Below are 15,554 nucleotides of genomic sequence, written 5' to 3'. Positions count from 1 at the left end.
AAAGGATGGGGATATCTAGCACATATATCAGCCTCCATTTCCCAAGTCGCCTCTCTGACTAAACGGTGCTTCCATTGTACCTTTACTGAAGCTATCTCCTTCGTTTTAAGCTTACGGACCTGCCTATCTAGAATGGCTATAGGCTCCTCCTCAAATGTCAGGTCTGCACCCAACTCCACTGAATTGTGTGATAACACATGGGACTCATCCAGAATATTTCTGGAGCATGGAAACATAGAACACGTTATGCACAACTGATAAGCTAGGTGGTAAGGCCAATCTATAGGCCACCTCTCCAATTCACGCCAAAATCTCAAATGGGACAATGAATCAAGGGCTGAGATTGCCCATCCTACCGAACCGCATCATACCTTTCATGGGCGACACTCGAAGACAAACATGATCGCCTACCATGAACTCCAATGGTCGAAATCTCTAATCTGCATAACTCTTCTGCCTACTCTAGGCTGTCAAGATTCTACCCTGAATCCTACAAACCTTCTCCATAGCATCTCTAAGCAAGTCTATGTCTAAGGAGTCCATCTCAGCTAAGTCAAACCATCTAATAGGGGATAGACACCGCCTACCATACAAAGTCTCAAATGGAGCCATCTGGATACTAGAGTGATATTTGTTGTTGTAGGCAAACTCTGCTAGGGGAAAGTGTTGATCCCATCTAGCACCAAAATCAATAAAACAAGATCGGAGAATATCCTCCAACTCCTGGATCTTCGCTCGGACTGACCGTGGGTCTGTGGGTGAAAAGTTGTACTCATATCAAGTCTAGTGCCCAAATCATATTGTAATGCCTGCCAAAAGTGTGAAGTAAATACTGAACCTCGATCCGAAACAATGGATACTAGGATACTATGAAGCCGAACGATATGGCTAATATACAACTGGGCTAGCTTATCTGATGTGTACCTCACCATAACCGAAATAAAATTGGCAGACGTTGTCAGTCTATCAACAACCACCTATATAGAATCATAACCACCCACGGTGGGAGGTAAACTGTTATACCCCATACTTTCGTACCTTAGAATGAGTTCTTAAGTCTCTTGAAAGGCTCTTAAGTTTCATGGAAGTATCGTAAGCCTCTTAAGTTTTTTAAGGTTTCCTAAAGTTTCTTAAAGCTTCTAAAAGCTTCTTAAGTTTCTTGAAAGATTCCTATGTTGTTGAAAGCTTCTTAGAAGTTACCATGTGAGCCGAATAGGATATAACGCTATCAAACATCTCTAAGGAAAGGAGAATGTGATACCCCATGGCAGGAAAGATTGGAAATAAAGTTATAGGAATTCGGAAGGAATTGGAGGCCAAGTAGTGAGTCATAGGACCCGACTTACTTTTGTAGGCTATTACATTGGATGTATTACATACGTAAACTAACAACTTGGAATTTTTATATACTTAAGCTACTTGAGTATGTACCAAGCTTACGTAGTAAGAATTACATAGATTCATAAAAGAAGACGAGATTACGAACCTACGAGGGGGAAACGTGGCAGCATGAGAGAGTGCCATGTGGCAGCATAAGAGAGTGCCATATGGCAGAAGCCAGAAGCTGGAGCAAGGGTGGTGGACCCTCCACATGCCACATGGAATCCCATTATTAGAGTAAGGGATGTGTTGGACCAATGAGGGCTTGACACGTGTCACCACTTAGGGCTTGACATGTGTCACCACTTAGGAGATGATATGTGTCCCCTCCTAAAGTAGCCTATATATATATATATATATATATATGTTATGAATCATTCTTATCTACAAGAAATTCATTCTTTAAACAAAGTTCTAGAGAATAAAAGAAGAGAAGAGAAGAAACTAGAGAGGGAGAGAGAGCCACAGTTTGGAAGGAAAAACAAAAGGGTGAGTTCTTCAATTTCGTTCTGTGAATTAATTATATAGGGTATACCATGATGTTATGAAGGTATTGGTGATTTAAATTTATGGTTTGTAGCAGCCCCAAAATGTTAACAAACAGCCTCGAAGTTTCAGCTGCGCTAAAGGAACTTCCAAGGCAAGTTTCGATGAGTTTGACGAGTTTCGGGCAAGGTAATGGCTTCCCTTTAAAATTGGAGTTTATGATGTTTATATGAAGCATATTAAATTTATTGAATAAGGTTTTAAGTAGAAAAATTGTATAAGGATGATTAACATTAGAAACAAACTAAATTGAAGTGGTTATAGCTAAATCAAAGTCGAGTAGTGGGTTGTCGGTGCGGTGCTGCGGGTGAATCTGGTTGGGTTGCATGTTTCAAGGCTTTAAAGTGTTTTAAAAAGGGTGTGGGTTCTTCTGGTTTCATCCACACAACCCTCCATTTGGTATGGTTAAAAATTTTGCAAAATAAAGATTAAAAACTCTATTTTCGTATCGTAGTTGGGAGCTAGTTGTTCGGAGCTTGTATTGTGTAAGGTTGAAGTGATTTACTTATAAATATGCTTTTGGTTTTTGTTGTTGGTATGGTTTTTGACATGGTGGTCGAGTTGAAATCTCAGGGATATTGAAGTTATAGGGGAGATGCTGCCCGATTTTTGGTAACTTCAGAACTAGTAACAAACTAGTCAAGGGTATTGGATAAGGAAATGATTCCTATGGGTACTTGGTTGTGGAGTTGGAATTGGAAAGTGAAAGGTAATTAACTATAGTATTACTTTCATGTTAAATAGGTTCAAGAGACGACGAGGCGAACGTATTATGAGTAATCCGTAAGAGGTATGTAAAGCTAACCGTTCCTTCTCTTGGCATATTTTGACATAAGTATATAAAGCTAATCTTCCTTTTTGGCATGGTTTTTATTAAACAAGTATATGACTTTCATATGATTCCAAGGAAGTTTCTATTCGTAGAGCCGCTAGGATGGCTAACTTCTTGATTTTCCAAAGGATATTTTATCATTCCTAGATATGTGTATATGATTCCAAAAGTTCTATTTTGATATAACTCATAGTGATATTCAAAAGGGTACTTGATACGACTCTTGTCTTGATTCTTTAATAATAGCTCATTTTGTTAACTCCATCGAGTCTCAAACATGATTTAAAGTGCATTTAGTTTCTCACTACTCCACTCATAGATGCCTCAATGCTTCCTTCACCGAGCCCGGGTCAGGTTTTGTAATCGTGCATACTTCTTTGCATTGTTCATCGTACCCCGACGTGAGGGGGCAGGTACGTCCTGCACATGGGTTTTATGGAGTTATGATGTGTCATGTACACATATAACATGATATGATCTGATATGACCATCTGATATGATATGATCTGTTACAGAGATATTCTCTACTCTTGAGTTATGATGTGCTGTGGCGCTAGTGATGAGACGGAGACCACGATTTGTTCACCGAGTCCCATAATGGGGTCGGATATGGTATATGTTTTTCTGCATATATTATCTGTGGTTATGAAAAGCATTTTGATATTCTGGAGATTTTGCTCATTTTTGCACCTTCTTTTCAGGTAATGGCTTTACTTATTACAGTCCATGCTTTACATACTCGGTACATTGTCCGTACTGACCCCCTTTCTTCAGGGGCTGCGTTACATGCCCACAGGTACAGATGCTCGGTTTGTTGATCCGCTCACTTAGGATATCCACCCCATTGGTTGGCAGTGCTCCTTTGTCCGGAGCCTTATTTTGGTACTAACTTTTCTATTGTACATTTGTACATGTTGGTTAAGGGTACGATGGCTCCCTGTCCCGGCATATGACTAGGCTATCATTCTGTAGAGGTCTGTAGACTTGTGTTGTGGGTTCTGTATATGTGTTTTGGGCTTGTGTTCAGTGACGGCCTTAACGGCCTTCGTGTGCTACATCTATTTTCATGCGCTCTCTAGTGATCTCTTTTGATTTCTACATTTTTTTATTCTGCTAACATACTCAGTAGGGCTAAGGGTACATATAGGTGCCCAAATCTGGCGCCAGTCATGGCCTACGGAGTTGGGTCATGACATAAACCCACAATGAAGTCCATGGTGATCATTTACCATTTCCAAGTGGGAATAGGCATCCTCTGATTCACACCACAGGCCACTGGTGCTCACACTTTAACTGCTGGCAAGTCAAACACTTGGACACGAACTCTGCGATGTCCTTCTTCATCCCACACCACCAATAGAACTGGCACAGATCATGATACATCTTGGCCGCTTCCGGATGGATGAAATACCTTGAACAATGAGCCTCTTCCAAAATAAGTCTAGTCAGGTCACCCACCTTAGGCACATAAATCCTGCCACCAATCCTCAATACGCCTTCCGAATCAAGTACCGCCTCCTTAGCTTCACCTCTTAATACCTTGTCTCAAATGATACATAACTTCTCATCCTCAAACTGCCTCTCCCAAATCTTCTCAACCAAGGAAGAACGTGCCTCCATAAAGGCAAAAACACCACCATCCTCTGAAATCTATAATCGGACAAGGCTATTAGCCAGCCTCTGAACATCTCTAGCCAATGGTCGCTCCTCAACTCGGATCGCGGCAAGACTCCCTATACTAGAGGACTTCCTACTCAAGGCATCCGCCATCATATTGGCTTTTTCTGGGTGATACAAAATAGTCATGTCGTAGTCCTTTAGCAACTCAAGCCATCTACGTTGCGTCAAATTCAAATCCCTTTGACTGAATAAATACTGAAGACTCTTATGATCGGTGAGGACCTCACAATGCACACCGTATAGGTAATGACACCATAACTTAAGCACGAAAACCAAAGCCACTAACTCTAAATCATGAGTAGGATAGTTTTTCTCATGGGCCTTCAACTATCTTGAGGCATAGTCAACTACTTTCCCCTTCTGCATCAACACACTGCCTAAACCAACACCGGAAGTATCACAGTATACAGTAAATCCCACACCCTCTTCGGGTAGCATCAAAATAGGAGCCGAAGTCAATAAAGTCATGATCTTTTGGAAGCTCACCTCAAACTCATCAGACTAATGAAAATCCATGGCTTTCTGAGTTAATCTAGTCAATGGATCTGCAATAGTAGAGAAGCCCTGCACAAATCATCTGTAATAACTGGCTAGCCCCATAAAACTACGAATCTTAGTAGGAGAAGTAGGCCTTGTCCAACCTCTAACTGTCTCAATCTTAGTTGGATTCACTCTAATCTCCTCTTCGGACACCACGTATCCTAAGAATGTCACAGAATTAAGACAAAATTCACACTTGGAGAACATTGCATACAACTTCTCTTTCTTCAACTTCTGAAGTTCGAACCTTAAATGGCGGACATGATCTGCCTCAGTCTTGGAATACACCAAGATGTCATCAATGAATACTATCACAAAAGAATCTAAGTACGGGTGAAACACTCTATTCATTAACTCTATGAATGATGTGGGGGCATTGTAAACCCAAATGGCATCACTAAGAACTCGTAGTTACCATAACGAGTTCGAAAAGTTGTCTTAGGGATATCTGACACCCTAATCTTCAACTGATGATAACCGTACCTCAAGTCTATTTTGGAAAACAATGCCTCTCCCTGTAGTTGATCAAATAAATCATCAATATGAGGAAGAGGATACTTATTTTTAACAGTTACCTTGTTCAATTGCCTGTAATCGATACACATTCTCATAGTCCCATCTTTCTTCGTTACAAATAGAACTGGTGTACCCAAGGCGACACACTAGGGCGAATAAACCCCTTACTCAACAAATCTTGCGACTAATCCTTCAACTCCTTCAACTCAAATGGAGCCATGCGATATGAAAGAATAAAAATGGGTTTAGTGTCAGGCTCTAAGTCAATAGCAAAATCAATGTCCCTATCCAGAGGAACACTAGAAAGATCAGTAGGAAATACATCAGAAAACTCCTTAACCACTGGAACAGTCTCTATAGGAGGTGACTCAATACTGGTATCCCGAATAAAGGCCAAATAAGACATACACCCTCTGTCATTCAACTTCTGAGCATGAATATATGAGATAACCTTACTGGGATAGGAGCCACTAGTACCCTTCCACTCAATCCTCGAGGCACCAGATATCGCTAAGGTAATAGTTTTAGCATAACAATTGATACTAGCACGATAGGGATAAAGCCAATTCATACCCAATATCACATCAAAATCTACCATCCCCAGAATAATCATATTTATCCAAGTATCATACCTGGCTAAGGAAACAAGACAGGATTGATATACTCGATCCACCACTAAGGGTTCACCCACGATGTAGAAACATGAACGGGCATGGACATACGATCATATGTCATATAAAAGTCAGATGCAAAATAGGCAGACACATAGGAAAATGTAAACCTTGGATCAAATAATACATATGCAGGTCGATAGAAGACTGGGACAATACCTATGATAACTGCGTTAGAAGTCTTAGCCACGGGTCTCCCTAAAAAAGCATACAACTGAGCTCCTCTACCACCTCTGACCTGCCCAACACTTCTACCTCCTCCCTAAGGGACTATAGCACCACCAGCACCCCTACCCGGAGTGCGACCACCTCTACTAGTCTGGGCTCTACCTCGACCTCTTACGGGCGGTGCAGGTCCTCTAACTGAAACTAAAGAAGTAGGATGGGTTCCTCCTTGACCCTGAGATGTACACTTCTATGAAAGATGATTCGGATCACCACAAGTATAACATTCTCTCTCATACAAAAACCTCTGCGATGAACCTGAAGAACTTGTATAACCACCCCGACTCACCGATCTCTGTTGTGACCCCTAGTAACTCTGACCTGTACTGTAGGACCCACAAGGTGTCTGACCATCCTTAGAAGCTAGCATAAATGCATGAACTGGTTATCAGAAAGGACAGCCATGGTATGTCTAGACAACCGGTAGAAATGAGTCTCATACTCAAAAACTATAAGACCCTCCTGCCTCAAATTCTCGAACCTCAATCGACTCTCTTCCTTCACACTCCAGGTGATGAAATGGTCATAAAAGGCACTAGCAAACTCATCCCAAGTCATCTGGGATGACCTAAATGGCCTGGAACTTAGACACACTCCACCACTCTCTGGCTGGCCCACGTAACTGGAGTGTAGTATAACAAACTCCGTGAGTCTCAGCTAACCTACTGCCTCCAATAATTCTTGACACATGGTCAGGAACTCATATGCATCCTCAGTCTTTCCACCCTGAAACTGTGGTGGGTCCATTTTTTGGAACCTCTCATATCAACGTTGCTCGTCATCAGTTAACATGACCCAAATCCGGGTGCGATGTCACTCATCTCAACCCACCAAGACATGTCAGCCTAAAACTCAACAGAAAGTAAATGCTGAAGTAATTGAGATAAAACAAGGTTTAACTTAGTCAAAAACAAATAAATAATCTCAAAATCCCCCAAGACTGGTTGTCACATATACAAGCCACTAATACATTATCAAAATACAAAAGAAACTACAGTCACAATGTCTTTGTCGCTAGAATAGGAATAAAACATATTAAAAGAGTAAGAGGTGTACGCTAGATAAATATAACAGCTACCTCAACAATCGAGATGATAGCCTCGAATATGGTATAAAATGTGAGGAGATCAAGCAGGTCCGGGCTCACAACCTACACAAGTGTAAAAGCAAGGAGTGAGTACCAAATAACATGGTACTCAGCAAGTGGACACCTAAAACTAAGCAAAGCTAAATAGATATAAGTACTCTTATCGTCCCAACTGAACCTCCTTAACTACAACCTGCATAAAACCAGCCAACTCTACACTTGTACAATAATAACAGTAATACAATCCATGAATACTCATTAATAGTCTCATCAATAAATCATATCAAGTCAAGTTCAGCATATACAGAGCAATAAAGGGATAAACATGAATTCACAAATATCAATAAAATGCGATGCAATGCAATGAGATGATGCATGTATATCCTATCGGTACACATCCGCTGAATTATAGTCTGAAACCCATGGGGGACATTTATGTCCATGTTACCTTCCACGGAGTGTGTGGCCCATCCCCTCAATATACATATCCTGCCACGGAGCCTGTGGCCCGACCTCTTTGTTTCATACCATTTTCAGTCTCAGCACAATATATCAGAATTAATGCAATCAATTCATGTTCATATGATTCATGATAATAACATGACAACAACAATAATTTTTCCTATCTCACATCGACATAGTCATTTCACATGTCTAAAATAAACTCATAATCACAATATATCAATTCCACTAATACATGTCATTAGATCACCATTTTATACCCCTTATCTTAATTTTTAAGTCCAATCATACAGTCAATAATCCAGTCCAATTTTCATTACTCCCAGTACGCATAACACAGAAATACAAGCATCGACAAGTTTAAACTGAGGGTTAGAAATTCACTTGCCTCAATTAAATTGAATAATCACTTTACAACTTGAGCTTTTCATAATGCTTCCAAACGATCAAAATCTATTTAAATACATAATCTTCATAATAATACGAACCCAATGACACCCATTTTGCTATATTTATTTTCGGATAAAAAATTGGGTTAAAAAGTCATTCCGAGCCATTGAAGTCAAATCTGAAATCTTCTTTCCGATTATGTTCACTAATGATAAAATAAATTCACATGTCAAATTTCAGCTAAAACGGATCGTTATTCGACCCCAAATCAAGATTTTATGTGAAGAACCATAGGGTCATATTTTCTTATTTCAGCATTATTTCTCCACCAATATACCTTAAAAATATGTTCATAATCACATAAGAATTTAATGGAAAGGATGAGAATAATTACCTTGACTCTTTGAAATGAAAATCTCTATTTTTCCCTTTTTCTTTATTTTTCTATTCCCCTTTCTTTTTTTCTTCCTCCGTATTTTTTTCCTGTTTCTCTATTTGCGTTTTCTCGTTTACATTTGATGGCTTAATGCCATTAGATTTTATATATATTATTTTTTTCTTTTATGATTTTTTTATTTCCTTTTAAAAAAAAATATATATGTATATTTTTAACAAAAAAATAATAATAAAAAATTATTAATATGAAAATCATGCCACTAATTCCCACAAGTCATAAATTATTTATAAAAGTTAAGAGTTAAATAGGAAAATCAACAAAAGTCACAAAATAAGGTTGTTACATCCCTAGCCATGGTTGATAGTACTGGATATTATTTTTGATTGTTCTTTCACCATTCCAATGTAGTGACACTATTTTCATCATAGGTCTCTGGAGCCTGTTTCAAATAATAATTAATCTCGTCTCAATTTATGTCCGTTGTGATGTAGACTGTATTCTATTCCAAATAGATAAATTAGAAAAATCATGGACAGACATACCACGTGACTATCTTTTAGAAGATGATGGCTCGTCAAAAGGACGAGATAGAGGAACAGTATGACTAGGGGGTAGCATTATCAAGTAAATATATATAATGACTCTATAATGTTTGAATATGATCACTTGTATCACCCATCTCCTTAAACATATAAGATCTTCATCTTTTTTCAATTTCTATAGAAGTATATATAAGGCGAACATATTCATACATAGTATTAAATTTCATATACAGCTTTAACATAGCACTAATTAAATAAATAGGAGGAATAGGAAAAAATTATTTTTTAAATTTTTCTATCATTTCAGCAACAATATTTTTGTAATCAACTTTCTTTTTATATTCTAGAAGCAATACAGAAATTTTGGCTAAATAAGCTAAAATATTAGCAACAGTAGGATAATAAGCATCGAAAAATTCAAGAATAGCCAAATAAAAAAATATTTAAAACACAATAACATCACTAATTTTAGTCCAATCAAATTCTTCCAACATGACCTCGGAAAATTTATATACATATTGATTAAAAGTTATAGTTATAGGGGTTTTATAATATTACAAGTCAAAAATCATAAGTCGAATTTCACCTAGGCTCAATTTCTTCGGGCATTAATCTAGGTCTAAGATTATTTTCCTCGCAATTTCTTTTAAATTATTTAAGTCTAGCTTTTCTATTATTTCCTTGATTAAAATCAACTGCATGCCTAATTTTTTTCAATTGTTGGCTCAAAAAAATAAAATATATCTTTAACAATTAAATTATATATATGAAAAGCACATCTCATATGGAAAATATCACCTAAAGGGGGGGGGGAACTTAGTTTTCAAAGAATTAATAGCAGTGTGTTGTTAGATGCATTATCAAAAGAAATACATAAAACTTTGTGTTTAAGACCATAATATTTTGCAACCATTGATATGGAATCAGAAATAAATTGTGCATTATGTCTTCGGTCTTCATCATATGGAAATGCTAAAACATATTTTTAAATAATAAAATCACTATCTATCCAATGACAAGTAATAATTAAATAATTATTTTTATTTATAGCATGACCAAGATCAGAAATAAGTGAAACTCTACATGGAAGATTTGTTAATAACCAACGTAAATAATATGCATATTGTCCATGAATTCTACAAATATCTGATCTACAAGTACTTCTAGGAATACCGTTAAACATGAGATTATAAATTGATTGTATATAATTAATAAAAGCATCAGAAGAAGCAAATAAAAAAGGTAGACAACCCACAACTATCATTTTCGCTATCTCTGCATGGTCCCTCATTTTATTATACGTTCCCATTAATTTTTCGGTCTATGGGTTTATTCTACCTTGCACTAGCCCAGTAGCACCCCCTATTCGTTCTTTTCAACCAGAATGCTCATTATCTAGATCTTTAGTCAATTGACTCGTTCCACCTCTATTATCCCCAGTCTTATGCTTGAATTCTTTTTGACACTCTTTACATTAAATTTTAGTTGTTCCGGCTATGCGTTCAAATTAATGTCATACTAAACTAGTTTTTTTCTTTCTTTTACAGGTCGTGGAGAAAGATTAATAGTGAGCATTACCTAAATCTACATCAGGACTAGTTGGTGTAACATTCACATCATCATTATTATCTTGTTCTATTTCTACTTCAAATTCAAATTCATTTGTTTCTTCTATGCCGTAAGTTTCTTGAAATTTATTTTCATTCATATTATGTGCACCTACATCTATTTCTTCAAATTCACTAGGTGGTGCTTTAGGCATACAAGAATAATTTCTATTTTACTACCTTTATCGGAAGCACTTTTTTCTTACTACTACTACCTCCGCTAGGACACAAATTTTTAACACTTTTATCTATATTTTTTAATCTATCCATTTTTCAAATTAAACTAATAAAAATTATAAACACAAAAATTAAATATTTAAATATATTAGAATTAATTTACTAAATAAAAGCAAGAGAAAAAACAATTATACAAAATTGCCGGAATCAAACAAAGAATTGTAAAAGTGATGAAATATTGAACACTTGAAAGTTAAAAACTTCCACTTGATTTTGTTAATTGCAAAAAATAATAAAAGATTGATAACACTTTAAGAGAGAATTGAGAAATTGAGAGAGAATTGAGAAATTGAGAGAGAATTGAGAGAATTAGATGATTGTTGGTGGAAAAAAATAACTAAATGTTGTAGGTATTTATAAAAGAAATTCATTAATAAATTATTCTTTTAAAAAAATGAGCAAATTTCATATTTGGTCGTTGGGACAACGGCTCTTTTTAAAAATGTGGCCCAAAATTAATTTAAGAAAAAATAAAAAAATAAAATAAAAATTGAGAACTGGGCCGGTCCCGGGCTGGTCTTACCGGTCCAAGGCCAAAAATAGACCAGACCGGCCCAAATTTTTTTGTGTTGGGCCGGTACCCGGTCAGATCTCCTCCGTGTCGGGCCCTTAATGGGCCGGTCTTAGGTGGCCGGTTAGGGGGTCAATCGGCCCAGTTGACAGGTATGCCTAACCTATTGGAAATGTCTCAAAAATACCATTCCTCCACCTTTTGGTCTAAAAAACCATCAACCTTTGTTATTAGTTCAAGAATACCCTTCCACCTTTTAGTCTAAAAATACCATATCAACTGCATTTTTTCTTGCTGTCCTTGTTCTTGCATAATTTTTTTGGTTTTGACTCTCAAGTGAGGTACTTTAATCTTATCCATGTTATTTGTTTTTCTTCACATGGAAGTTCTTCAAACTTGGTTGTCTGTTTCATCCAAGCATTCTCTAAAGAAAAAATGTCCAAGCAGTCTGCTAGTATTTTTTATTCCAAAGGTTTTCTCGAAGGGATTCAATAAATAAGCCAAAGAACCATGGATAGGGCAAAACAGGACCTCCACATTATAATACCAGGAGTGAGAGGCACATCATTACACTCTAACTTATCTAAGCAAAAGGAAATAAAAAGGAGGAGGGATCCTCCTCCTCACATAAGCTTACAAAAAAAATTCTAGAATCCTTCTAACTAGAAACAACCAAAAAAATTCAAGCAAGGTCCAATGTGAAGTTACCCTTCATCACTCAAGTTCTAATGTTGGGCCAGAAAATTACATCATCTTCAAGGTGGATGTAATCTTAAAAGGAAGACTTATAGCCTCAATGAAGAAGTAGTTATTTTGCAATGTTCAGCCATATTCACAAGCAAATCAACTATAGTGTTACCTTTCTAAAGGTGTGAGTGAAAGAAAAATAACCAAGTGAACTCATGGATTGAATCTGTTTAATATCATTTTTGATATGCCAGAAGGTGTTGATCTTACCCTTAACCAATCAAGAGGGAGACGGACTAAGCATTAACTCTTTGAAAACCATGATCTAGAAACCATCTTAGGCTAGTCGTTAGAGCTAGAGCTTCAGTTAAATTATTTGAGCAAAAATCAAAATAGGCACTGAAAATCATAATCATCTGTTCACCATGGTTCCTAAGAACTCCTCCACCTCCATCACTTCTGGGATTCCTTTACTACATCCATCCACATTTCGTTTTAGCTCATTATAGTTTGGTCTCATCCATTTTACCAATTTAATTTCTAGCTTTGATTTGATGTGATCTATGAGATGAGAGATGCTGATAATAGAAGGTGAAAGTGGAATCTGATCAATGATTCTAGGAATAGGAGTTATAACACCTTTATGTTTGAAATTGCACATATATTTGTAACACCTCATAAGTTGAACAGTTCAAAAATACAATAAGATATATAGATAGACCATTTTCTTAATTATTTATTGTTGATACTTCGTATTTTTTGCTATATATCAATGTCAGATAGGTGGTGGAACAAATACTACAATAACAATAATAGAGTGGACATTTCAAGAACTTTTAAGGAGACCAAACATCATCGAAAAGGCACAACAAAAACCATCCGTCTGCAAAAAAATTGAAATTTACTATAGTATTTACGGATCGTAAAAGGAAGTACGACTCGTAGAAACCATCCGTAGATGAGACTTCAAAAAATCAGAAATTAGGTGTGAGATTTACGATCTATAAAACTCTTTACGGGTCGTAGATCAAAGTCATAGATCAACTTTAGAAACTTATTTTTCATATGAATAGGACGAACAATGTTTACGAATCGTAGATGATTTTACAGGTCATAGTTGGGACTCGTAAACCAAACCTTAGAAACTCAGAACTTCCCTGATTCTTACAAACATTTTTATGACTCGTATTTTGTTCTATAAACCATAAATAGATCTCGTAGAATCCAGCTTCAAAAACTCAGATTCCTAGTCTGTCATCTACAAATTGACAGTGTGGGACGTAGATTAGTTTACGAACCATAGATAAGTCCCATAAATCAATCTTCAGAAACTCATGAAAATTCCTCTGACTTCTATGGATAGGAGTCTACAGTTTGTAGATGGAATAACAGATCGTAGATGACGTCCATAGATGCCTTCTGGCGATTTTTAATCAGGATTGTTTTGATCTTTTTTCATTCTTTTAATTCCTACACTACATAGTTTTGTACTATTCTAAGTAAAACTAAAACTAAAACCAAGCAGTCAAACAAGACAATCTTGAACAATCTTAGTTCTTACTTTAATTTTTAGATTTTGTGTAAAGACTAAAGTGACCTAGTATGAAGTAGAAGTAATGTGAAGACTGTAGCATACTATTATGTTAAATTATTACTAATATTTAATATTTATGAAGAGTAAAGTAGTACAATACTATTGTCTTAATGTGTTATCGTTTACCCAATATCCCAATACTAAAAATCGATAATGAGCCGATAACCCGATATTTTGTTTTATATAAAACCATTAAGAACCATTAACCTAATAATCCAATAGCTATAAGTCAATAATAATTTTTTATTCGGTTTTTGCACACCCCTCATTCTAAGTGGTATTAAATGATTCTTAGGGACCTAGACCCTTCCTTACACGCATTACCCTAAAATCAAAGTTTCTTCTCTCTCAAGCAAGAGTTAGGATTTCAAGCTCCAAGTCTCCTTTCAAGGAATTCAAGATAGGGTTCTTCAGTCCATATATGTAAGATTTCATCAACGGGTATCCTCTCACCCATTGAGTCCCAAAGAAACCTCTGATTTTTCAAGCTTTATGAATTTTCCAAACATAGGATTTCTATGATTTCATGGGTTCTTAATACAATTTTGTTTTTCTTCATGTTTAGTCCTTAATTATATTTACTCATAATTCAATGATTTAACATATTATTTTCATGAACCCATAACATATACGTATTTTCATGACTCAGAGTTATGCTATTTTAGGTGCATATCTCAGAATTATGCATTACATTATCTTGAGAACGAGAATTTGAGAAGCATGAGTGATTTTTTATGCATTTACTGAGGTTTAGAAAGTATGTTATTTTAAAAGAGAAGTATAATGAGTTTAAGAAAGAGTTGAGTCAGACTGAGTTAAGTTCATGAGACTTAATGAGATGTATTTTGAGAGTTTTATTCACAATAATATATGAGCATTAATTCATGTTTTTGGGAGTATTATTGAGCACCAATTTGGGTAAGATTTTAGACAACTCAAACCCCATAAACTATGTACGTGGCTAACATAGGTTAGGATCGTGTTGTTGGTTCGGGCGATTCCTCACTTCAGTCCCTAGTAAGGACTTTTATATGGATCCATGAGTTGACTTTTCATCCCTTATCTTGGAAAGGTAATGCACCACTCTGGAACATGAGCTACACGTTCTATTATTACGAGGCACATAGTGATGGTTGTCGGTTAGAGAAACTCCCCAAAAGAGAAAATATTCACTGCAACTAATGTGATATATAGCAATGAAAGTATTAGCTACGATTTAAAATTTGTCACTAATTGTTCATTTTCGGTGACGAAAATTACATTTCGTGTTTAAATACACAAGGCACATATTTTTAGTGATGAAACATAAAAATTTGTAGCTAAATTTTGTCCAATAAAATTTCCCACCAAAAAATAAGTTGGCGCCATTTATTGAGTACTATTAGTTACGAATTCAAATTTATCAGTGACACATCATTTTGTCACTAAATGAAGTACTCAATCTGCGACAAAACATTTTTTGTCCTAATATTAATTCAATTTTGGAAACAAAAAAATTTCATCATAAAAAGTATGTTGATAACATAGCAACGAATCCCAAATTGTAGTTAATCATTGTAAACTTTAACCACAAAATTTATGTTTAATTGTGACCTTATTTTTTGTCACTAATAATTTGAACAATTAGTGACAATTATATTATTGTCTCTA

Source organism: Solanum dulcamara, chromosome 10 (assembly GCF_947179165.1).
Source record: "Solanum dulcamara chromosome 10, daSolDulc1.2, whole genome shotgun sequence".
Taxonomy (NCBI): Eukaryota; Viridiplantae; Streptophyta; class Magnoliopsida; order Solanales; family Solanaceae; genus Solanum; species Solanum dulcamara.
This window is presented reverse-complemented; position numbering follows the sequence as displayed.